Raw genomic sequence first — 23,836 nt, 5'->3', positions numbered from 1 at the left:
TAAGTAGGCTGTTAGGTTTTTATGTTGGTAACGCCACGTAGCGCTCTGTATGAAAATCACTGACTGTGCTGTGTGCAGTCTGTGGCTGTTTGGCATTATTGGAATATTGGCTATTGTAGTGTTGGGCAGTTGGATGTGAACAGCGCGTAGCGTTGCGCAGTTGGAGGTGAGCCACCAGCAGTGGTGGATGTGGAGAGAGAGATGCCAGAGTTTTGAGAGGTTACTATAAGCCGACGATCTGGACGTGTGTCCGCCAGAAAAAGGAAATTTGTAAAGATGGTTGTCATGAATTGATAGATATATATGATTACTTTTGAACGTTATTAAGGTAAATACATTGTTTGTTCTCTATCAAAATCTTTCATTTGCTAACTATGCCTATCAGTAGTTAGTGCCTTCAGTAGTTAGAATCTTTTATTTAGCTCGCAGTTTTGGCGCTCGCTGTATTGCAGTAGTTCGAGTAACGAAGATTTTTGTGAGATACGTGATTCATGAAAGAAATCACGTAACAGGAGAGCTTCTGTAAAGTTTGGAAGGTAGGAGACGAGGTACTGGCAGAAGTAAAGCTGTGAGTACCGGGCGTGAGTCGTGCTTCGGTATCTCAGATGGTAGAGCACTTGCCCGCGAAAGGCAAAGGTCCCGAGTTCGAGCCTCGGTCGGGCACACAGTTTTAATCTGCCAGGAAGTTTCACGTGATTCATGAAAGGTATAGGTTATTGTTAGCGAGAGCCATTCTTTTGTAGGGATTATTAAAAATCAGATTGCGTTGCGCTAAAAATATTGGGTGTCAGTTTAGTGACGATCAGAATAAGTAAAGAGAAAACTGTTTGAGTACGTTGAGTTTTGCTCAGCTGTTTGAAAATAAAATAACGTAGTTTACCAGCACAGTAATTCATAATTTTTCTAAGGGGACGTTAGACTAGCAGCATTCGAAAGTTTTCCTTTCATTTCCTTGTGAAGATAAATAAAAACTATAAGTACTTGTTCTTTCGAGCGGAGTCAAGCTCCTAAAAACTCACCACTATGCATCTTTCCTAACAGCCATGTTCTATTTTTGGTTCCATTTTAATGTTCCGTTACCTGCAACAGATGAAAGATATACATGAGAAGCCCATTAGTGCAAAGCTCTTCAATATTAGAAATATCGCTAATTCGAGATAAAAGCGATCAGTGTGTGCAGCCGCAAAATATTAGTCAGTCCTCCTAAAATTTGGCATTGTACATCACTGAGACTCGGAGCGTAAGCCAAGTTATCCGAAAATGACATCTTGGAAAAACGAAACATGCTACAGTTCATCTAGTCACCGAAACCGCGGCTAAGGCAATTTTGTGCAATATCCTTTCTTCCAGAAATGCAGACACTAGCATAAAGCTTGGTACAAGGTATGCTCTCTACTAACTAAAATTAAGTAGTTACTCATTAATTTTCTCCCGGTAATACTATCGTACTTGTAGTAGTAGTAGTAATAGTAGTAGTATTAGTACTCGTAGTAGCAATCGTTGTTGTTGTTTGTGTTGTTGTTATTTCAGGTTTCTTTCAATCACTCCTTCCCATAAACGGAAGTTTAAGACCACTTGCAGTAGAAGCCTTACTGTAATAACACTTCTTGATTCAACAAAATCGGAATTTGAGTCCGTCTAGATGCAAAACACCTCGTTATTTGTTTGCTTATTTATTCCCCAAACTAGTTTCGGCGACAAATGTCACCATCACCAGTGGGTTCTTTAAATATAAACGTGCAGAAAATAACAATGTTATACGAGCACAGTGACACGTTATTACATATTTTACTGTTAGTTTTTTGAAATATAGTTTTTTATGCATACTTTCGTACCACCTTGTTTATGTTACGGCATGTTTTTAAGAATTATTGTCACTGTTCGTGGCATATTTTATGTGCCTTATTCTGTTGCCGTTTTTTCTCAGCGTACATCATGTCATCTGCAAATGTAGGAGCGGCTGTTAGTAAACAAGTACTAAAAGGGGAACTTACGTATGTCAGCAGTATATACACTGGGGTTTGCGCTGGTGTTGTCGAATACAGTTTTGGTGTGTCCTGGGCTATTACTTAGTTATTTGTGTACTCACGTTCGTTGGACGGCATGTAGCTGATTCTATACACAGAAAAACAAAACTTTTGCACTTTGATGATTAAGAGCATTACGCCATCTTGCTATTCGCGTGTGTCGCGAGAGATATATCGCATATTGCGAGAAGGCTATGAAAATTGTAGCGGGAGTTACGACGACTTCTGTTTCTTATTTATGTCTCTGTGCGTGATAGGGAAGTGGTTCTTTTGCGTGTGTGTGCTTTCTGTTCCATGTCCTTGGTCAGTGCCGGCCGTTGTGGCCGAGCGGTTCTAGGCGGTTCTAGGCCACTACGATCGCAGGTTCGAATCCTGCCTCGGGCATGGATGCGTGTAATGTCCTTAGGTTAGTTAGGTTTAAGTAGTTCTAAGTTCTAGGCGACTGATGACCTCAGATGTTAAGTCCCATAGTGCTCAAAGGCATTTGATTCCTTATGTTAAAAAATGACGAAATTCCTCCAGTTGTATTAAGGTGTTGGTTTCATTGGCAACTAGTTTCGATGCTGTTACAACATAATCTTCAGGCCCATACTTGTTGACAGGAACCGTATGTGTCTAACACTAGTAGTCAGTGGTGAGATAGGCGTATTCCATGCGGAAGGCAAGTAGTTTTTTTTACTTCTTGATTCGCAACGATCTACGAACTGAGATGTCCGAGCTTGCTTCACGGTGCAGTTTGTGATGAGTCTCGGCTCGGTATAGCTTCAAAAACGTTTGTTTCAGATAATGTACAGAGAGAGAAAGTTTAATTCTGGTAAGTAAGTGGTTCAAATGGCTCTGAGCTCTATGGGACGCAACTGCTTTGGTCATCAGTCCCCTGGAACTTTGAACTACTTAAACCTAACTAACCTAAGGACATCACACACATCCATGCCCGAGGCAGGATTCGAACCTGCGAGCGTAGCAGCAGCGCGGCTCCGGACTGTAGCGCATAGAACCGCACGACCACCGCGGCCGGCTGAAAGTAAGTGGATGACGGCTGTCACACAAGTCTCCTCGGGTCACATTTTAAAGTTACATACTTGTGATTTGACCGAGCTGTATGTGATGCCCTTGTAGCCGTGATCTAACAGGTAGTCCCGTCTTTGCGACGTAAACTACCACGCAATCGTAGCTACTCACATATATCCTCGACCCGGTGGCATTTTTGGTTGACCAAAGCGATCTCCTGTTAAGTGATTTTTGGGGCAAGAAATAAGGCACTATGTTAAAGCTGAAGTAACATTACTTCAGTAGTACTACGTACCCTAACGAAAACCGCTTGCTTAATGGCGATAAAATATTTAATCATTTTATGATATAAAGCGGTCTACAATTTAGAACAGTTTTGTAGAAACTGATTCCAGATGCGAATGCTAAGGAACATGTTATCAGACAGTTTGAAATGTGACTTAGTATGTCAGAGTCTGTTTGTAGGACAAATGGCCCGTAGTAGAAAGGACTTGCACTTACCTACATCTACTACATGTCTCCTCTGCAGTCCACCACTTAAGTGCCTGGCAGAGAGGTCTTCGAACCACCTTCAAGCTGTTTCTCTACCGTCCCATTCTTTAACAGCGCTTGGGAAAAAGTAAAACTCAAATCTTTCTGTGCGAGCTCTGATTTCTCTTATTATGATGATCGTTTCTCCCTATGTAGGCTGACGACAGTAAAATACTTTCACATTCAGAGGAGAAAATTGGTGACTGAAATTTCGTGAAAAGATCTCGCTGACCGAAAACCACCTTTGTTTTAATGATTGCCATCCCAAGTTGCTTATCATATCCGTGACACTCTCTCACCTATTTCGAGATAACACAAAACGTGCTGCCCTTCTTTGAACTTTGTCGATGTCCTCCGTCTGTCCTATCTGGTAAGGATCCTATACGACACAGCAGTACTCTTAGCAGAGGTGCGGACAAGCTATGTGGAGGCAATCTCTTTAGCAGACCTGCTGCATCTTCTAACCGTTCTGGCAATAAAACGTTGTCTTTGATATGCATTCCCCACAATGTTATTTATGTCATCGTTCAATTATAAGTTGTTCTTAATTGTAATTCCTAGGTATTTAGTCAAATTCACAGCCTTTAAATTTGTTCGATTTACCGTGTGATCGAAATTTAACCGATTTCTTTTTATACTCATGTGGATAACTTCACATTTTTTTCTTACTGAGACAGTTGCCACTTTTCACACCATTCATATATCGTGTCTAAGTCATTTCACAATTCATTCTGATCTTCTGATGCCGGCCTGAGTGACCGTGCGGTTCTAGGCGCTACAGTCTGGAACCGAGCGATCGCTACGGTCGCAGGTTCGAATCCTGCCTCGGGCATGGATGTGTGTGATGTCCTTAGGTTAGTTAGGTTTAATTAGTTCTAAGTTCTAGGGGACTGATGACCTCAGAAGCTAAATCGCATAGTACTCGGAGCCATTTGAACCATTTGAGCCTGGTCTTCTGATGACTTCACTAAACTGTAAATGACAGCATCACCGCTGGCTGGAGTGGCCGAGCGGTTCTAGGCGCTACAGTCCGGAACCGCGCGACCGCTACGGTCGCAGGTTCGAATCCTGCTTCGGGCATGGATGTATGTGATGTCCTTAGGTTAATTAGGTTTAAGTAGTTCTAAGTTCTAGGGGACTGATGACCACAGCAATTAAGTCCCATAGTGCTCAGAGCCATTTGAAGCATTTGACAGCATCACCTGCTAACGATCTAAAAGGGCTGCTCAGATTATCTCCTAAATCGTTTATGCAGATTAGGAACAGCAGAGGGCCGGATATCACTTCCATTTTAGTTCATGATTTTCCGTCGATTACTAAGAACTGTGACCTTTCTGAGAGGAAATCTCGGATCCGGTCGCACAACCAAGGCGATACTCCACAGGTACGCTACTTGATTAAAATCTCTTGTGACGAATGGTGTCCAAAGCCTTCTGGAAATCTGTAAGTATGATTTCGCAATGCCTTCATAACGATATGGAAAGTTATAGTGCCTACGGATGTCTGAATGATTTCTTAAAGCAGCCCCTCTCAGCTTCTTCAGCCGTTTTTTTCCAGGCTGAGTATACTCTATTTCTAGTGACGTTGACTGCCACGGAACATCAATCCCTGATTTCCAACAAAAATATCTTGCCTCATCAACAGGAAGTAGGTGTAGTTAAAATGAGGCGTGAAAACAGGTGAACTACAACAGGGACGAAACACACAACAGCAACAGAAACGCCATTTTTTGGAGTTCGACTTTTTGAATTACGAGTAGTTTCATAAAAACGTGCACTGTATTTCCGCGTGAGTTCCCACAATAAATGAGCGCGCAGATGAGGGTAGGTACCATGAGAATATGTATAAGTAAAGAGAAAAATCTGGTCGCGGAATATTTTTGGGTAACATAATTATTTTACTAATAAACCGATTTGTTAGCTCTCCACACAAACTCACATTAACATAATTTCGTTACAGATGTCCAGCTATGTAAAAATGGAAAAAGATGTCCCACAGACATTAACGTTCTGCTTACTAAGGTAAGAGTCACCACAGACATAAAAAGCTCTTAGGCTTAAATTTCTTTCCAGTGAGTATGACCCACACCATGTTTGCACTTTACTGACGTGAATGCAGGTATTCAGTGATGATGGCGCAATGTGCTGAAACATGTTTGGGCATTAAGGATCATAGTCCCTTGCACTAGAAACCGACGCGAATACTCATAACTTTATCCGCAAACTAGGACTGTTTATATTATCGAAAAAATCGAGAATCACAAATACAGATATTATAAAAAAAACATCATTATCGATCGTCGATATATAGCAAAAGACTATCATCATATCGAAGGAAAAAGATTTAGAGCTGCATATTTGAGTATTGATTTATTATTAGATATTCAGTACATCAACAAGCTAGCTGCCTGTTTATCCTCCTTAGAGGAAGAATTAAAACGAAAACGGTGTGCGTTCACTCTTGGCGATAACCACTTTGCCAACAATGCTAAATGCAGGTAAGTAACTGAATAAAAGATGTCCGATGGGTACGTCGTTGTCTGGATCGCTTCATGTTTTTTCGTTTCTGCAAACACCAGCGCCCCAGCAGTCGTAGTGTCAAAACTGCTTGGTGAAGTTAAACGTTGCAGTTTCTGTTGGCAGCGCTGAGCCCCGACTACGTCAGCATTTCCCCTCACAAGTCTCTGCTCACCGCAAAGACCAATCTTGTCATTTAGATTTTTGTTCATCAGTTTCAACAACTGTTTTTGAAGAATGCCGATGTGAAGAAATAGCACACTAGTTGCGTTAAAGATGGTTTTTTGATGCAACTGGTGTGCTATTTCTTCACATCGGAAATCTTGCCACCCTCGTAACACTATCGACCTTTTTAGAGTCAGCAGATTTTGCACTAATGAAGCAAAGAATGAGATTAGTGCAGTATGCAGTGTATAAGAGGGCCTGCAGAAGACAATATTCTTTGACTGTGTGAAGTTTAATGTTTATACACTACTGGCCATTAAAACTGCTACACCACGAAAATGATGTGCTACAGACACGGAATTTAACCGACAGGAAGAAGATGCTGTGATATGCAGATGATTAGCTTTCCAGAGCATTCACATAAGGTTGGCGCCGGTGGCGACACCTACAACGTGCTCACATGAGGAAAGTTTCCAACCGATTTCTCATACACAAACAGCAGTTGACCGGCGTTGCCTGGTGAAACGTTGTTGTGATGCCTCGTGTAAGGAGGAGAAATGCATACCATCACGTTTCCGACTTTGATAAAGGCCGGATTGTAGTCTATCGCGATTGCGATTTGTCGTATCGCGACATTGCTGCTCGCGATGGTGGGACACGGTGGGTTCAGGAGGGTAATACGGAACGCCGTGCTGGCTCCCAACGGCCTCGTATCACTAGCAGTCGAGATGACAGGCATCTTATCCGCATGGTGCACTCAAAGACGAACCTGGGTGCACGAATGGCATTTTTTCGGATGAACCCAGGTTCTGTTTACAGCATCATGATGGACGCATCCGTGTTTGGCGACATTGCGGTGAACGCACATTGGAAGCGTGTATTCTTCATCGCCATACTGGCGTATCACTCGGGGTGATGGTATGGGGTGCCGCTGGTTACACGTCTCGCTCACCTCTTGTTCGCATTGACGGCACTTTGAACAGTAGACGTTACATTTCAGATGTGTTACGACCCGTGGCTCTACCCTTCATTCGATCCCTGCGAAACCCTACATTTCAGCAGGCTAATGCACGACCACATGTTGCAGGTCCTGTATGGGCCTTTCTGGATACAGAAAATGTCCGACTGCTGCCCTGGCCAGCACATTCTCCAGATCTCTCACCAATTGAAAACGTCTGGTCAATGGTGGCCGAGCAACTGGATCGTCACAATACGCCAGTCACTACTCTTGATGAACCGTGGTATCATGTTGAAGCTGCATGGACAGCTGTACCTGCATACACCATTCAAGCTCTGTTTGACTCAATACCCAGGCGTATCAAGACCGTTATTACGGCCAGAGGTGGTTGTCCTGGGTACTGATTTCTCAGGATCTATGCACCCAAAATTACGTGAAAATGTAATCACATGTCAGTTCTAGAATAATATATTTGTCCCATGAATACCCATTTATCATCTGTATTTCTTCTTGGTGTAGCAATTTTAATGGCCAGTAGTGTATGTAATTAACAAATGTTTATAATGTTATGTAAGTAACAATAAGTATCTTTTATGTAACTATGTATAATTGTTTGTAAAGTGAATTCAACACCAGCTCAGGGCTAAAGTTAAATATAGGTGAAAACCAGTAGGGATTTACCAACGTTTTGGGTGGTCGTTATAGGTGGAGATTTTTTACTGTTGAAGGAAGCAGGTAGGAGAGGGAAGAAGTGGAGCGGGTCAGACAGGCCCAAGACACTGTTGAGGCAGGTGACGAAAGCTGATGCGTTCTGTACTCCGCAGTACTGTTTAAACAAAGCTAAAGTTTAACTGCGTCATAGATGTGAGTGAAGGTGAAGTGCTAAGGTACAAGTTTCCAACGCTTAAGGGGAGATATAAAATTACTTCTGCAACGAGTGTTGGTTCCTGGATGTGAAATGGTCGCCGGCCGAGGTGGCCGAGTGGTTCTAGGCGCTACAGTCTGGAACCGCTCGACCGCTACGGTCGCAGGTTCGAATCCTGCCTCGGGCATGGATGTGTGTGCTGTCCTTAGGTTAGTTAGGTTTAAGTAGTTCTACGTTCTAGGGGACTGATGACCTCAGAAGTTAAGTCCCATAGTGCTCAGAGCCATTCGAACCGCTTTTGTGAAATGTTCTAAGGCATCCATTACTTAGACTGACGCAGATCTCCAGGAAAGCCAAACTCATATTGGCGATGGTATAAGTCGCATAATTCGACGCCACGAAGACAAATAATAATCTCCGTCGCTGCTAAACCGTACGTGCCTTCACAGCACCTAAATCTCTACCAACTGTGCTCGCAACGACACTACAGAAATTAACTGTGCATAGTTTTGTATACGAGCTGTGCTGACAAATTTTTGCTTGTTTTGTTCAATAATCATTTAATTGTTTTCTTCTTTACGCAAAACTACTCATCTAACCTATAGTGTTCGAAGTAGGACTCGTTTCCTACACTAAAGGGAATGAAACCGAGAATCCATTTGTGAGAAACATTATTGCGCAACTGAGTGTTTTCTTTCGAAGCAAATTTAATGTATCACTCAAGTGCGGCAATTAAAGTAAATGCGGAGAATTGTAGATTCCCTTGAAAGTAAGTAAAGTAAATAACAATTCTACGTACCTAGCGCGTGAACTTGGTTATTGGGACCTACTGTCCAAGAAATTACGTAAAGTAACAGCCTTTTGCAATCATTTCGATACTTACAAAAGTATCGTAAAATATTGCTTGTTTATAATACATGTCTTCAGAGGCAGTGTTGCTGATCTTACCTTCAGAAGCGTAAGTAGGCATTATTGTCGTTCCGGCGTTTTTTTCATGGACCAAAACTTTTTAATTGTGTGCGCGTGACCAAGTCTGAAAGCAGTCGTTCTTCTGATATCTACGTGAATTGACCTGTTCCTTCGGTGATAGAAATTATTAAAGGAGAAAAAGTTTTAATAAGAACCAAAATATAGTAAAGGCCAAATTTGGTGAATTCCTTGAACAACGTCAATCGATTCGTCGTTTTGGCTGGCGACTGTGTTTTTCAGTATTATTATCACTAGCAAGAAGTAGTTTGACGAAAAAGAAAAGCTGCAATCAAAACTATACGGTAACTACACATTTGACCCAGCTTTATCCATTACGGGGCATCTGAGGTCTCTAGCGGTTGTTAAGGAGGTAGTTGTGTTTAAGTGCTTCAATTACCGAAGCTAGAATAACATCTGAAGCACTAAACGTAATTGCAAGGGTAGAAACCGTTAGTGTTGTAGGCGGCATTTAGGCAGGACTAGAACAAATAGTACGTGTACGTACTATCGATATATATGTCTTAAGGTGACGGAACAGCACTTACATCGCCATACCACCGTTATACCCTCCCAAAGAATCGGACTTCTATACTTGCTTCACGCAAACAAAGAGAGATGTTCAAATGGCTCTGAGCAGTATGGGACTTAACTTCTGAGATCATCAGTCCCCTAGAACTTACAACTACTTAAGCCTAACCAACCTAAGGACATCACACTCATCCATGCCCGAGGCAGGATTCGACCCTGTGGCCGTAGCGGTCGCGCGGTTCCAGACTGTAGCGCCTAGAACCGCTCGGCCACCCCGGTCGGCTCAAAGAGAAAGACTGGACGTGATGAAAGCTCAAAAATTAGTAAGATTTCTTCACACAACGAAAGTAACCTTATGTTCTACAACAATTTCAAAAGAATAACTTCATATATTTATAGAAAATTGCTAAAAAAATCATATAAAATAAAAATATCGGGACTCGGTATTGACATCTTTGTGTACCGACACATTTTGGAAAAAGTGTCGCTGTATCGATATTTTATCAATAGCCCTACAGGAAACACAACTGACGTTTGAGCTTCCAAACCAAACAATGACAATTTTTCTGAAGAATTAAAATCCAAGACGAAGCCAATTGTAGGTGCCAATACTACATTGCCACTCTCCTAACTGCTTCCTATTATAATCACCACAACCACTCAGTACGGAATTTCCAATGACGTCTTCGCAGAATACATTTCTGCAGGCTCACGCTATGATATTATGTTTCGTTGTTGGCCACCTGCCTCTCCCCGTCGCCAAGCATTGGCACGTAGGCGGCCAGGCAACCCACTGCTCTCGTATCACCATTTAGCCGACGTCCGCCCGTGCCGCTCACTGAGATGTTTCACCTCGTAACATGAAAGGAGACCTGGAGCCTTTCTTTGCAGGTGGCCCATTTCTAAACACGTCATAATTACTGTAAATGACGCCCGTACTACAATCGTCCCAGTCGATCGTGTAGCGAGGGGACTACACAAAGAACCAGGTGCGTTGTAGATTGAGGTTAGAGAGAGCATAATAAAGGCAGGTCCGTCAGTGTATAGCCAGCGTGTTTACAAATTATGTCAAATAAATATGTTGTATTGGTTGGTCTGGCTCTTCGTCTCAGTTCATCTGATTCGTGAACAGTTTAATAGTTTGACAAACTGCCTATTAGCTTCTGTCTCGGGTTCTTCGGCCGACGTTCATCTAATGATTTTTCTGACGTTTCGCCAGCACGAGTGGCTGGCATTGTCAAAGCTCCACCCTCCATTGCCGGTGGTGAACTGGAGGCGAGCTTGCGGCCGCAGACTATATGTGCCTGGCGCGCCAACGTCCGAGGGCTTCTTCGCGCTCATTTCCGGTGCGGTTCTCCTCTTGCTACCTGCGACGGTCGTTCGCTGCAGTACGGGAAGCCAGGATCCGTTTAGCTTCTCTGAACAAGCGCGTGTGATAGTGCTTCTCTACAGCCAGAACTTCCGTGTCGGCGAATTTTATTACGTGGTCGGTCTCATTCAGTGCGTGCTCTGCCACGGCCGATTTCTCCATCTGCCCCAACCTGCAATATCGCTTATGCTCTTTGATCCTGGTGTTAATTGATCGTCCAGTCATTCCGACATAAACTTTTCCGCATGTGCATGGTATACGGTATATTCCCGACATTGCAATTGGGTCTCTTTTCTCCTTCCCCGCTCTAAGACACTCTTTGATCTTTCTTGTCGGTTTGAAAATCGTCTTTACGCCATGTTTGCGCAATATACGGCCGATTCTGTCCGTCACTCTGGGAATGTATGGCAGAAAGGCCGTACCCGACATTTCTTTTTCTGGTTCCTTACTTCGCCGAGTGTTTGGCTCTGTTACACTTCTAATGTAATTTGTAGAGTACCCATTGCTCCTCAGAACAGTTTCCAGGTGTTGCATTTCTCGTTTGAGGTGTTGCGGCTCACGTATTCGTCCTGCTCTCGTTAGAGCGTACTAATCATGCCTCTTTTCTGGCTCGGATGGTGGTTTGACAGTTTGTGCAGGTATCGGTCCGTGTGTGTCGGTTTTCATTACACGCTGTGTCCCAGGTTTTCGCCTTCCCTTGTGACCAGCACATCTAGAAATGGCAGTTTCTTGTCCTTTTCTACTTCCATGGTAAATGTTATGTTGGCATGGAGGCTGTTCAAGTGTCTTAGGAAGTCACCGAGCTGTTCTTCACCATGGCTCCACACCACGAAAGTATCATCGACGTACCTGTACCACACCTTAGGTTTGCAAGTCGCCGACTCCAGTGCCTGTGCTTCGAATTGTTCCATGAAGAAGTTGACTACCACTGGACTCAGAGGACTACCCATGGCGACGCCTTCCAGCTGTTCGTAGAAATCGCCATTCCACGTGAAATAGCTCGTGGTGAGACATGCATGGAAGAGCTTTTTGATGTCTTGCGGGAACATGGAACCGATGTGCTCCAGAGCGTCACTGAGTGGCACTTTCGTAAATAACGAAACAACATCAAAGCTGAACACGATGTCGTTTGGTGCAAGTTTCAGTTTCTTCAGCTTCTCAGTGAAATGTGCTGAGTCCTTAATGCATGTGTCGGTCTTCCCCACGTGTGGCTGGAGCAGAGAGGCCAAGTGTTTTGCCAGTTTATACGTTGCTGAGCCAGGAGCGCTAACGATCGGTCTCAGTGGAACGTTGTTCTTATGGATCTTGGGTAATCCATACAGCCAAGGTGGTAGGGCTTCCGTGTTGCGCAGCTTTCTCTGTATGTCCGCCGGCAGAGAAGATGCCTTGATTAATCGATTCGTATTCCGAGTGATACATTCCCAGAGTGACGGACAGAATCGGCCGTATATTGCGCAAACATGGCGTAAAGACGATTTTCAAACCGACAAGAAAGATCAAAGAGTGTCTTAGATCGGCGAAGGAGAAAAGAGACCCACTTGCAATGTCGGGAATATACCGTATACCATGCACATGCGGAAAAGTATATGTCGGAATGACTGGACGATCAATTAACACCAGGATCAAAGAGCATAAGCGACATTGCAGGTTGGGGCAGGTGGAGAAATCGACCGTGGCAGAGCACGCACTGAATGAGACCGACCACGTAATAAAATTCGCCGATACGGAAGTTCTGGCTGTAGAGAAGCACTATCACACGCGCTTGTTCAGAGAAGCTGTAGAAATACAAAAACACGCGAACAGTTTCAACAAGAAAGAGGAACGCCTTAAGGTAAACGGATCCTGGCTTCCCGTACTGCAGCGAACGACCGTCGCAGGTAGCAAGAGGAGAACCGCACCGGAAATGACCGCGGAGAAGCCCTCGGACGTTGGCGCGCCAGGTACATATAGTCTGCGGCCGCGAGCTCGGCTCCAGTTCACCACCGGCAATGGAGGGTGAAGCTTTGACAATGCCAGCCACTCGTGCTGGCGAAACGTCAGAAAAATCATTAGATGAACGTCGGCCGAAGAACCCGAGACAGAAGCCAATAGGCAGTTTGTCAACAAGTGGCCACGAAAGCCTTAACAACTTTGTAGTTTAATAGTTTCTTCTGTTGCACTGCGATGAACCTGTAACACCAGAGTTCCATAGCTCTACTGACACAATTTTTTTTGTCTGTTCTACCTTCTATCAAACAAAGAAATCAATAGAGTTTTAAGACCTAATCACAGCAGGCCAAAGGACAAGGATGGAACACAGCAATGGAAGAACACGGTGTCTTTACCTTTCATTAGTAAGGTTACAGATCGAATCGGCAAAATTTTGCTGAAACATAAAGTGAAACCGGTATGCAAACCTACCAGAAAAATAGGACAGAAACTTCGTTCTCTTAAAGATAGAAGGCCACCATTATCATCTAGCGGTGTGTATAAGGTTCCGTGTACTTGTGGCAAGGTCTATATTGGTACTACGAAAAGAACTGTGAATAGTAGGGTAAAGGAGCATGAAAGTCTTTGCCGACCGGGAAAAATAGATAAATCGGCCGTTGCGGAACATGCACTTCAGTCAGGTGACCATGTAGTTAAGTTCTCTGAAACTACAGTTTTAAGTGCTACCACGAACTATTATCCACGACTGTATAGAGAGGCTATTGAAATTTATAAACATGAAGATAATTTTAATAGAAAAGAAGAGGCCTTGAAATTAATATGGACAGTGGCGTTACAGAATTCAAAAGTGATTTTTATCTGCGACGGACTATTATCGATAGTTACATTTTATCTTTGTCTAGTTTTCTCTCTGCTACTATGTGCAAGCTAGGCCACGCCCACTTTCCTCGGTATTTAGGCCGCTCCCCGACGCCCGACTCGTCAGTCGGCAGGACTCAGCAGGACCAGCCATACCTATGAAGATGTCCAACGTAGTATTGGACGAAACGTTATGAATAGAAGAATTCCATGGAGCACGGCCATATAACCCGGACGAATTATCAACAACAGTACCATCCGGTCGTGAAAGCCTTCATTGTATTGCAAATACTGTTAGACTGCACTGATAGCACAAGTGTGTTCGCTTTTTCCTTTGTAAAAACTTTGATGTCATTGTTTGATTATATGCAATGTAGTGTATCTATCATTTAAATTCTTTGTCTCGTTGGGAGGGAGACTTACTGTACGTATTTGGAATTTGGGTGAATAATTTTTTGTAGAAACGTCAATATGTGCAAATGTTCTGTTTTATTTAATACGAGGCAGTTCAATAAGTAATGCAACAGTTTTTTTTTCTCTGCCAATTTTGGTTTAAAAAACCGGAAATTTCTTGTGGAATATTTTCAAACATTCCCGCTTCGTCTCGTATAGTTTCATTGACTTCCGACAGGTGGCAGCGCTGTACGGAGCTGTTAAAATGGCGTCTGTAACGGATGTGCGTTGCAAACAACGGGCAGTGATCGAGTTTCTTTTGGCGGAAAACCAGGGCATCTCAGATATTCATAGGCGCTTGCAGAATGTCTACGGTGATCTGGCAGTGGACAAAAGCACGGTGAGTCGTTGGGCAAAGCGAGTGTCATTATCGCCGCAAGGTCAAGCAAGACTGTCTGATCTCCCGCGTGCGGGCCGGCCGTGCACAGCTGTGACTCCTGCAATGGCGGAGCGTGCGAACACACTCGTTCGATGTCCTTCCCCATGGTCAAACGCTCAACTCTGAAGTGTATTGTGCTACTCTTCAGAAATTGAAGAAACGACTTCAGCGTGTTCGTAGGCACAAAAATCTGAACGAACTTCTCCTTCTTCATGACAACGCAAGACCTCACACAAGTCTTCGCACCCGAGAGGAGCTCACAAAACTTCAGTGGACTGTTCTTCCTCATGCACCCTACAGCCCCGATCTCGCACCGTCGGATTTCCATATGTTTGGCCCACTGAAGGACGCAATCCGTGGGAGGCACTATGCGGATGATGAAGAAGTTATTGATGCAGTACGACGTTGGCTCCGACATCGACCAGTGGAATGGTACCGTGCAGGCATACAGGCCCTCATTTCAAGGTGGCGTAAGGCCGTAGCATTGAATGGAGATTACGTTGAAAAATAATGTTGTGTAGCTAAAAGATTGGGGAATAACCTGGTGTATTTCAATGCTGAATAAAACAACCCCGGTTTCAGAAAAAAAATGTGTTGCATTACTTATTGAACTGCCCTCGTATGTTTGGTTGCTGTTATGTAAACTGCTGACCTTCGCTTAGGGTTTTTAGTTATTTCGTATGTAAAAAGTGTTGTGGTTCCCCTCGGGAACGGAACTTCGTAGCGCGGGCAAAATGTGGTTGGCATGGATAGAAAGGTGGAAGGGAGAGTCAGTCGGGGATGAGCAACTGTACCACCAACGCTCACGAAAAGGTTGTGATTTGTGTTGGTGCCGAGAGGGGATTTTTGTGCCGTTTTCCAATGTGCCAAAGCCTCGGATGGATGCAGTAACTAGCTGGAATTATGTTGGAATTGATATCTATCATCGCCACCAAGAAATGACAGTCCAGCAATTTTACCTGCAAATCCTCCTACCAACATGCACTCGCCACCACATTGCGCAATCACTGTAATGTAACAGATAAACTATAGTAGTGTACAGAAAAGGATCAGCTCATTGGATGTAATAGTGTAGTCAAATATAAGGTAAATTATAACTGAACTCATGTACCTACGGTGATTTATCCTCAGTGACATATCCACTTAGGATCCCTCCCACGCTAAAGTACTTACCGTTATTGAAAGCATATTACAGTTAATGTGGCAATAGAATGTGCTAAAATTAATATTGTTTGTTGAAACGATCTTACAAATATCTCAATTTTGTGCTCCACTGCAGTAAAAGTTCAGAACTGCAACTGTTGAAAGTTACATGCTTGCTAAGTGCTTGTGTCACTAATGTAATGAAAGTGCGTTTATTTTGCTCTATGCCAGTGGTCAAGATTAAGCCCCCCCACACTGAAAGTAGTCCAAATGCACAAAGTTACTTAATTATAGAAAGTTTCAATTACTCCCGCTATTCCTGTCAAGTTCGGTACAGTATTGGGTTCCTCTTGTGTATCAAAAGTGCTTATTAACAGTGTAACAGGACCCACAGTTTGTCTATTGCGCTAAGCTAATTAACGATTAATAGACTTCTTTTATTCAAAGGTCAGTGAGAAAGTGTTTGTTAGTGAAATACATTTAACTTCCATTCTAAATAGAAAAGTATTTAGCTGAGAGAGACTTAACCTAAGCCCAGTTCATAATTTTGCAGTGAACTACATTTACAATTTGACAGATAGGAAAATGTTTGAAAAGTAATACTGAACCTATGTCCGATTTATGATTCTACAGTGAATATTAATAGTAATGTTATTGAGACCATTCATTTTGACAAAGTCCTGAATATAATAGTGTGTATCGTTATCTGTTATATTTATGCAAATAATTTGTTCTGCTCTGTCAGCTCCAACCTTAACGTGAACATATGCAGATGCCTGAGTTCATTGCACTCTCGTGTGACAAAGTATAGGCTGTGTTTGCCCATTGAAGGTACTTATTTTCAGTTTCTTGAACAAGAATATTACTCATTCTTATGCATAATTAGGCTGGTGACCGTTGTTATTATCATTTGGACAGTGTGGATAGGTAAATTATTGTTTGTTACTGTTTAAATATTTACGTAATTCTGACTTTCACTTCCGATAAGCCACCTCCGTTAGGTATATCACGGTCAACGCAACTAAATTCCTTTCAGAGGGTAACACTGCACAGATGCTTTATACCATAATTGCTTTAACAAGATAGTTTTATTATACGATATGCCTCCAACTTTAAGGTTATGGTATAGCAGTAGCAGCGGACGGTAGTGTTATAAACCTAGATCGAAATAATTACATAAATAGAAGAAGTGTGACACATAGAGCACAAGACAGGTGTGCAGTATTTCTCTCCACCCATTTCATCCCATCCACCAACCCGTCCCTGGCTACTGTTCTACCAAACAATGAATGACGGTAATTAACGCCAGTTGTGGGAATGGGATTAAAATTAAGGGTGAAAGGATACCAATGATGAGATTCATTGTTGTCACTGCTGTCTTCACCGAAAGTCAGGAAGAATTACAGCACCTGTTCTAGAGTATGTGCAGTACCACGAGCGCAGTATGTGGGCTGAGAGTAGACCAAAGATGAAAGTAATGAGTAACATTAACGATGTTAGGGATAAAATTGCGGACCACTCGTTAGACGAAGAGGAAGGATTGTGCTTCTTAGGAAGCGCATTAAAGCACTTCGGGCGGAGCAAAGAGGACGTAAGAAGCTCCCTAGCACAGGCAAACGTGGCATTCCTTGATAAAAGAAACCTACCAGAGATCAAGACACAAAGGAATTCAAGGCATTAGCTGCCAGTAGGCTTCATTTATAACAATGAAATTAGTTGAAAATTTGTGCCGGACCGGGATTCAAACCCAGGTCTCCTGCTTACTAGGCAGATGCGCTGACCGCTGCGCCATCCGGACGCAGTGGCCTTCACAACCTCACGGACTACCTAGCACGTCTCATGTCAGACACAATTTCCCTTAAAAAAAAAAATAAAAATAAAAAAATAAAAAAAGAGAAAAAGAGTCCATTGATGAGAGATTAAATTGGAAGAAACACATTGACGATCTGCTGAAACGTTTGAGTTCAGCTACTTATGAAATAAGGGTCATTGCAAATTTTGGTGGTAAACATCTTAGTAAATTAGCTTACTACGCCTATTTTCACTCGTTGCTTTCATATGGCATAATATTTTGGGGTAATTCATCACTGAGGAATAAAGTATTTATTGCACAAAAGCGTGTAATCAGAATAATAGCTGGAGTCCACCCAAGATCATCCTGCAGACATTTATTTAAGGATCTAGATATTCCCAGTAGCTTCTCAGTATATATACTCTCTTATGAAATTTGTTATTAACAACCAAACACAATTCAAAAGTAATAGCAGTGTGCATAACTACAATACTAGGAGAAAGGATGATCTTCACTATTCAAGATTAAATCTAACTTTGGCACAGAAAGGGGTGAATTATACTGGCACTAAAGTCTTTGGTCACTTACCAAATACACTCCTGGAAATTGAAATAAGAACACCGTGAATTCATTGTCCCAGGAAGGGGAAACTTTATTGACACATTCCTGGGGTCAGATACATCACATGATCACATTGACAGAACCACAGGCACATAGACACAGGCAACAGAGCATGCACAATGTCGGCACTGGTACAGTGTATATCCACCTTTCGCAGCAATGCAGGCTGCTATTCCCCCATGGAGACGATCGTAGAGATGCTGGATGTAGTCCTGTGGAACGGCTTGCCATGCCATTTCCACCTGGCGCCTCAGTTGGACCAGCGTTCGTGCTGGACATGCAGACCGCGTGAGACGACGCTTCATCCAGTCCCAAACATGCTCAATGGGGGACAGATCCGGAGATCTTGCTGGCCAGGGTAGTTGACTTACACCTTCTAGAGCACGTTGGGTGGCACGGGATAAATGCGGACGTGCATTGTCCTGTTGGAACAGCAAGTTCCCTTGCCGGTCTAGGAATGGTAGAACGATGGGTTCGATGACGGTTTGGATGTACCGTGCACTATTCAGTGTCCCCTCGACGATCACTAGTGGTGTACGGCCAGTGTAGGAGATCGCTCCCCACACCATGATGCCGGGTGTTGGCCCTGTGTGCCTCGGTCGTATGCAGTCCTGATTGTGGCGCTCACCTGCACGGCGCCAAACACGCATACGACCATCATTGGCACCAAGGCAGAAGCGACTCTCATCGCTGAAGACGACACGTCTCCATTCGTCCCTCCATTCACGCCTGTCGCGACACCACTGGAGGCGGGCTGCACGATGTTGGGGCGTGAGCGGAAGACGGCCTAACGGTGTGCGGGACCGTAGCCCAGCTTCATGGAGACGGTTGCGAATGGTCCTCGCCGATACCCCAGGAGCAACAGTGTCCCTAATTTGCTGGGAAGTGGCGGTGCGGTCCCCTACGGCACTGCGTAGGATCCTACGGTCTTGGCGTGCATCCGTGCGTCGCTGCGGTCCGGTCCCAGGTCGACGGGCACGTGCACCTTCCGCCGACCACTGGCGACAACATCGATGTACTGTGGAGACCTCACGCCCCACGTGTTGAGCAATTCGGCGGTACGTCCACCCGGCCTCCCGCATGCCCACTATACGCCCTCGCTCAAAGTCCATCAACTGCACATACGGTTCACGTCCACGCTGTCGCGGCATGCTACCAGTGTTAAAGACTGCGATGGAGCTCCGTATGCCACGGCAAACTGGCTGACACTGACGGCGGCGGTGCACAAATGCTGTGCAGCTAGCGCCATTCGACGGCCAACACCGCGGTTCCTGGTGTGTCCGCTGTGCCGTGCGTGTGATCATTGCTTGTACAGATCCTCTCGCAGTGTCCGGAGCAAGTATGGTGGGTCTGACACACCGGTGTCAATGTGTTCTTTTTTCCATTTCCAGGAGTGTAGTATCAAAAGTCTGACAGATAACCAACAAGTATTTAAGAAGAAATTAAAAAAAATTCTGAATGACAACTCCTTCTACTCCATAGAGGAATTTTTAGATATAAATTAAAAAAAAATTAAAAAAATAAAAAATAAAAAAAAAATAAAAATAAAAACACAAAAAATGAAAAAGTTGTTATATTAACTTAAGTATGTTGTTAAATTAACTTAATTATGTCATGTATTGGAAAATTTGACTCGTTCCACATCATTACGAAATATCGTATTCATGATCCATGGAACTAGTATTAATCTAATCTAATCTAATCTAATCTCAACTTATACCACACATTACTGATGTAGTGCCCCTCCTCATTAGCCTCAATACTCGTGGCATCTCGCCAATTCCCGTGAGAGTGCGCAGTTGGTGTAAATCTGCAATGAAGATATCACAACGTCTTTAATTCCTTTGTGTCTTGATTCATAGGTGCTGGAGGATCAAAATGGCAATGACGGGTCGTGATTCCTTCAGAGTGGATGCATACCAAACTTGAACTCTTATGGCAATCGGCGAGATGCCATGAGTAATGACGCTAATGAGCTGGGGCACTACATCAGTAGTGTGTGGTATAAGTTGAGAATTTGAGTCTGACGGGAGGTATGCTGGGGTAATCCGTGTAGTTGTGGTAACCAGTGTCCGGACGCCGTAGTGGTCAGCACATCTACCTTGTCCCATTGATATGAATTAATCCCCACTGGAAGCTTATGTCTTCATATCTTTTGTGGACCGATTCATAGCGATTGTACAATCAAAACTGTCCTAGTTCTTTCGGACAGGTCCGAGAAAACCGACACCACATGTGACGAAGCAAGCTGGGATAATTTTAATTGCCCTCTTGTTGTACCATCTGCCTACTTAAATTCATTTTGTCAGTTTTAACTGTTTACCATTAGCATACGTAAATATAATCGACATTTTCAATAAAGACAAAGGTTGACCCTCAGTTTTAAAGGATATAACACCAGATCTAATATTGTGCTTAGTTTTATGTATGTATTTTTTCTAATTTATTTTGACTATTCCTAGTTAGTATCGTTTGTTATAGGGTGAAATCGGTGACTGTTTCGTAACTTAAATATCATTATTAACATATAAACAAGTATAAAGTCTGTAACAATTGTAAACATTTGAAGATGAAGTACTAGTAATATTTAAGTATCTATTTAGCTCTATTCAAAAACATGTTAGCAAAACCAGGCGTTCATTAATTCCAAAGTAATTAACAGTTTTGTCAAAAGTATTGTTTGCATACTATAGTTGCTAATTTCATGATTTAAACAAATAATTCAGCCTAAACCTCTTAGTAGGAGAAACTGTTAAACAGACACAATTTTTCGATGTATTCAGTTAATTGTGTGAGTTAAGTTTTAATTGTAATTTCTGTAAATTTAACTTTAAACAATGTGTTGTTTTAGCACCTATTATTGTGATGATATATAAGGTCACGAGACAGTTAGTCCACGGCCGAGTTTCAGACGAGTAACGTGTGCTGGTTAGAACAACAACAATGCTTCAATTTAAATGTGAAATAAGTGTTAAGCAATTAGACCATGTGTTAAAACACTGACAGTGACTGTTTCCATATGTACCTGATTATTATTCAAGAACTGTAAACTTTGTGGATAGGTTTTACTGCCTGTAGATGTTCAAAACAGTATGTGGAGTTTCGCCTGCAAAGTATTATGACGCTTATCGCAAGTTAAACAGTAGTGCACTGGCCATATGACTGTGTATTATTGGGGGTTGGGCAAAGAGAAAATTGAAGTACTGTGAAACGCAACTGTGCACCTGTCGGCTACATGATTCACAGTAGTGTGTGTCGGAATCCACAACCCATTTTTCAGCCAGTGCAGCAACGCATTACGTCGAGTCGACACCGAGGACAATCAACAACAAACGAAGAAGTAAAAGCAGGTGGAACCGCCACACACATACAAAAATACATATACTTTTTTTGAGAATGTCCGCTTTCATAGGGCAATCTGGCCGCTATGTGAAAGATCCAGATTCGATACCCGATATTATCAGGGACTTTTCCTGGATGAAAGGACTGGACTGGAGTGCACTCGGCTTCGTGAAACCAATTCAGGAGCTGCTTGCGTGAGAAATAGTGGCTCCACGGTCAAGAAAGCAGAGCACTTCTCCGTCCGTACTGTATCCATTGACGCCATTAGCAGAGGATGACACGGCGATCGGTCGGTTCTGATGGGCGCATTAGGGCAAGAACACGAAGCTTTGCTTAGCTTTTCTTTCTGAGAGTGTACCTCTGGAAGACGACATTCTACAGAGTGTATCGTGGACTGTGGGAAAACCGGAAAAAAAAGAGAGATGTTTGAGACGCGACGTACAGAACGTTTCAGAAAATTGGGTGTGGGTGACATCGTAAAACCGGGGAAATCATTCGCGGGAACGGTGTAAAAAGGAATAACTGACTAGATAAAGAGAGATGATGCTACGACTTATGTTAATACACCAGGAAATAACTTTTGTGGCACTAGAGAGAGCTGAGGTAAGAAAAAACTGTATGGAGAAGACGGAGTATTCAATAAATGATTCATGACGTTGGGTGCAAATACTACTTTCAGAGTAAAGGATTGACACAGGAGAGTAATTCAAGGCGGGTCACATCAAACCAGTCAGATGACTGATGCTGCCGGCCGGAGTGACCGAGCGGTTCTAGGCGCTACTGTCTGGAACCGCGCGACAGCTACGGTCGCAGGTTCGAATCCTGCCTCGGGCATGGATGTGTGTGTTGTTCTTAGGTTAGTTAGGTTTAAGTAGTTCTAAGTTCTAGGGGACTGATGACCTGTGAAGTTAATTCCCATAGTGCTCAGAGCCACTTGAACCATTTTTGACTGATGCTTCTCCCCTATAACGTGAAAAAAAAGAGCCATATAGTAAGAATCGATACGCTGCCGCTGTCGTTGCTACATGCGTTCTAAAGTATTAAATGTTCGTATGGATGGCTAGGGTTTTTATATATTTCATTTTATCACTCTAGCAGTGTGAGTGAGCGATTGCTTGTCGTCTCTACTCACACTCGTATCCAACTAGAGGCACATCCCGCTAACACGTAACAAATACCGAGGACGCAACTGAATAAATCAGAATTCCATTAAAACTTGTACGTTTGCAATCTGGAGCCACGACACGAGCTGAAACTTTGTAGTCGTTCATATGCAACACTGCTACTGAAAGATCTAAGTTGTTGTTGTTATGATCTTCAGTCCAGAGACTGGTTTCATGCAGCTCTCCATGCTACCCTATCCTGTGGAAGCTTCTTCATCTCCCAGTACCTACTGCAACATACATCCTTCTGAATCTGCTTAGTGTATTCGTCTCTTGTTCTCCCTCTACGATTTTTACCCTCCAGTATTAAATTCGTGCCCGCGTCTCGTGGTCGTGCGGTAGCGTTCTCGCTTCCCACGCCCTGGTTCCCGGGTTCGATTCCCGGCGGGGTCAGGGATTTTCTCTGCCTCGTGATGGCTGGGTGTTGTGTGCTGTCCTTAGGTTAGTTAGGTTTAAGTAGTTCTAAGTTCTAGGGGACTGATGACCATAGATGTTAAGTCCCATAGTGCTCAGAGCCATTTGAGCCATTTTATTAAATTCGTGATCCCTTGATGCCTCAGAACATGCCCTACCAACCGATCCCTTCTTCTAGTCAAGTTGTGCCACAAACTTCTCTTCTCCCCAATCCTATTCAATACTTCCTCATTGGTTATGTGATCTACCCATCTAATCTTCAGCATTCTTCTGTAGCACCACATTTGGAAAGCTTCTATCCTCTTCTTGTCTAAACTATTTATCGTCCATGTTTCACTTCCATACACGGCTACTTTCCATACCAATACTTCCAGGGAACACTTCCCCTAACACTTAAATATATACTCGATGTTAACAAATTTCTCTTCTTCAGAAACGCTTTCCTTACCATTGCCAGTCTACGTTTCCTATCCTCGCTATTTCGACCATCATCAGTTACTTTGCTCCCCAAATAGCAAAACTTATCTACTACTTTAAGTGTCTCATTTCCTACTCTAATTCCCTCAGCATCACCCGATTTAATTCGACTAAATTCCATTATCCTCGTGTTGCTTTTGTTGATGTTCATTTTATATCCTCCTTTCAAAATACTGTCCATTCCGTTCAACTGCTCTTCCAGGTGCTTTGCTGTCTCTGACAGAATTACAATGTCATCAGCAAACCTCTAGGTTTTTATTTCTTCTCCTGGATTTCAATTCCTACTCCAGATTTTTCTTTTGTTTCCTATACTGCTTGCTCAATAT

At 43.2% G+C, this 23,836-nt stretch overlaps 1 protein-coding gene and 1 non-coding gene across 2 annotated transcripts in view; both read right to left on the bottom strand.

The window, feature by feature from the left end:
- Positions 1-23,836, bottom strand: part of LOC126159335 (carboxypeptidase B-like) — a 286,629-nt gene that overhangs the window by 201,067 nt on the left and 61,726 nt on the right. The gene's annotated exons all lie outside the window — the stretch shown is intronic.
- Positions 17,427-17,499, bottom strand: Trnat-agu (transfer RNA threonine (anticodon AGU)). Its single transcript has one exon. It is a non-coding gene; the product is annotated as a tRNA-Thr (tRNA).

Source organism: Schistocerca cancellata, chromosome 2 (assembly GCF_023864275.1).
Source record: "Schistocerca cancellata isolate TAMUIC-IGC-003103 chromosome 2, iqSchCanc2.1, whole genome shotgun sequence".
Taxonomy (NCBI): domain Eukaryota; kingdom Metazoa; phylum Arthropoda; class Insecta; order Orthoptera; family Acrididae; genus Schistocerca; species Schistocerca cancellata.
This window is presented reverse-complemented; position numbering and strand designations above follow the sequence as displayed.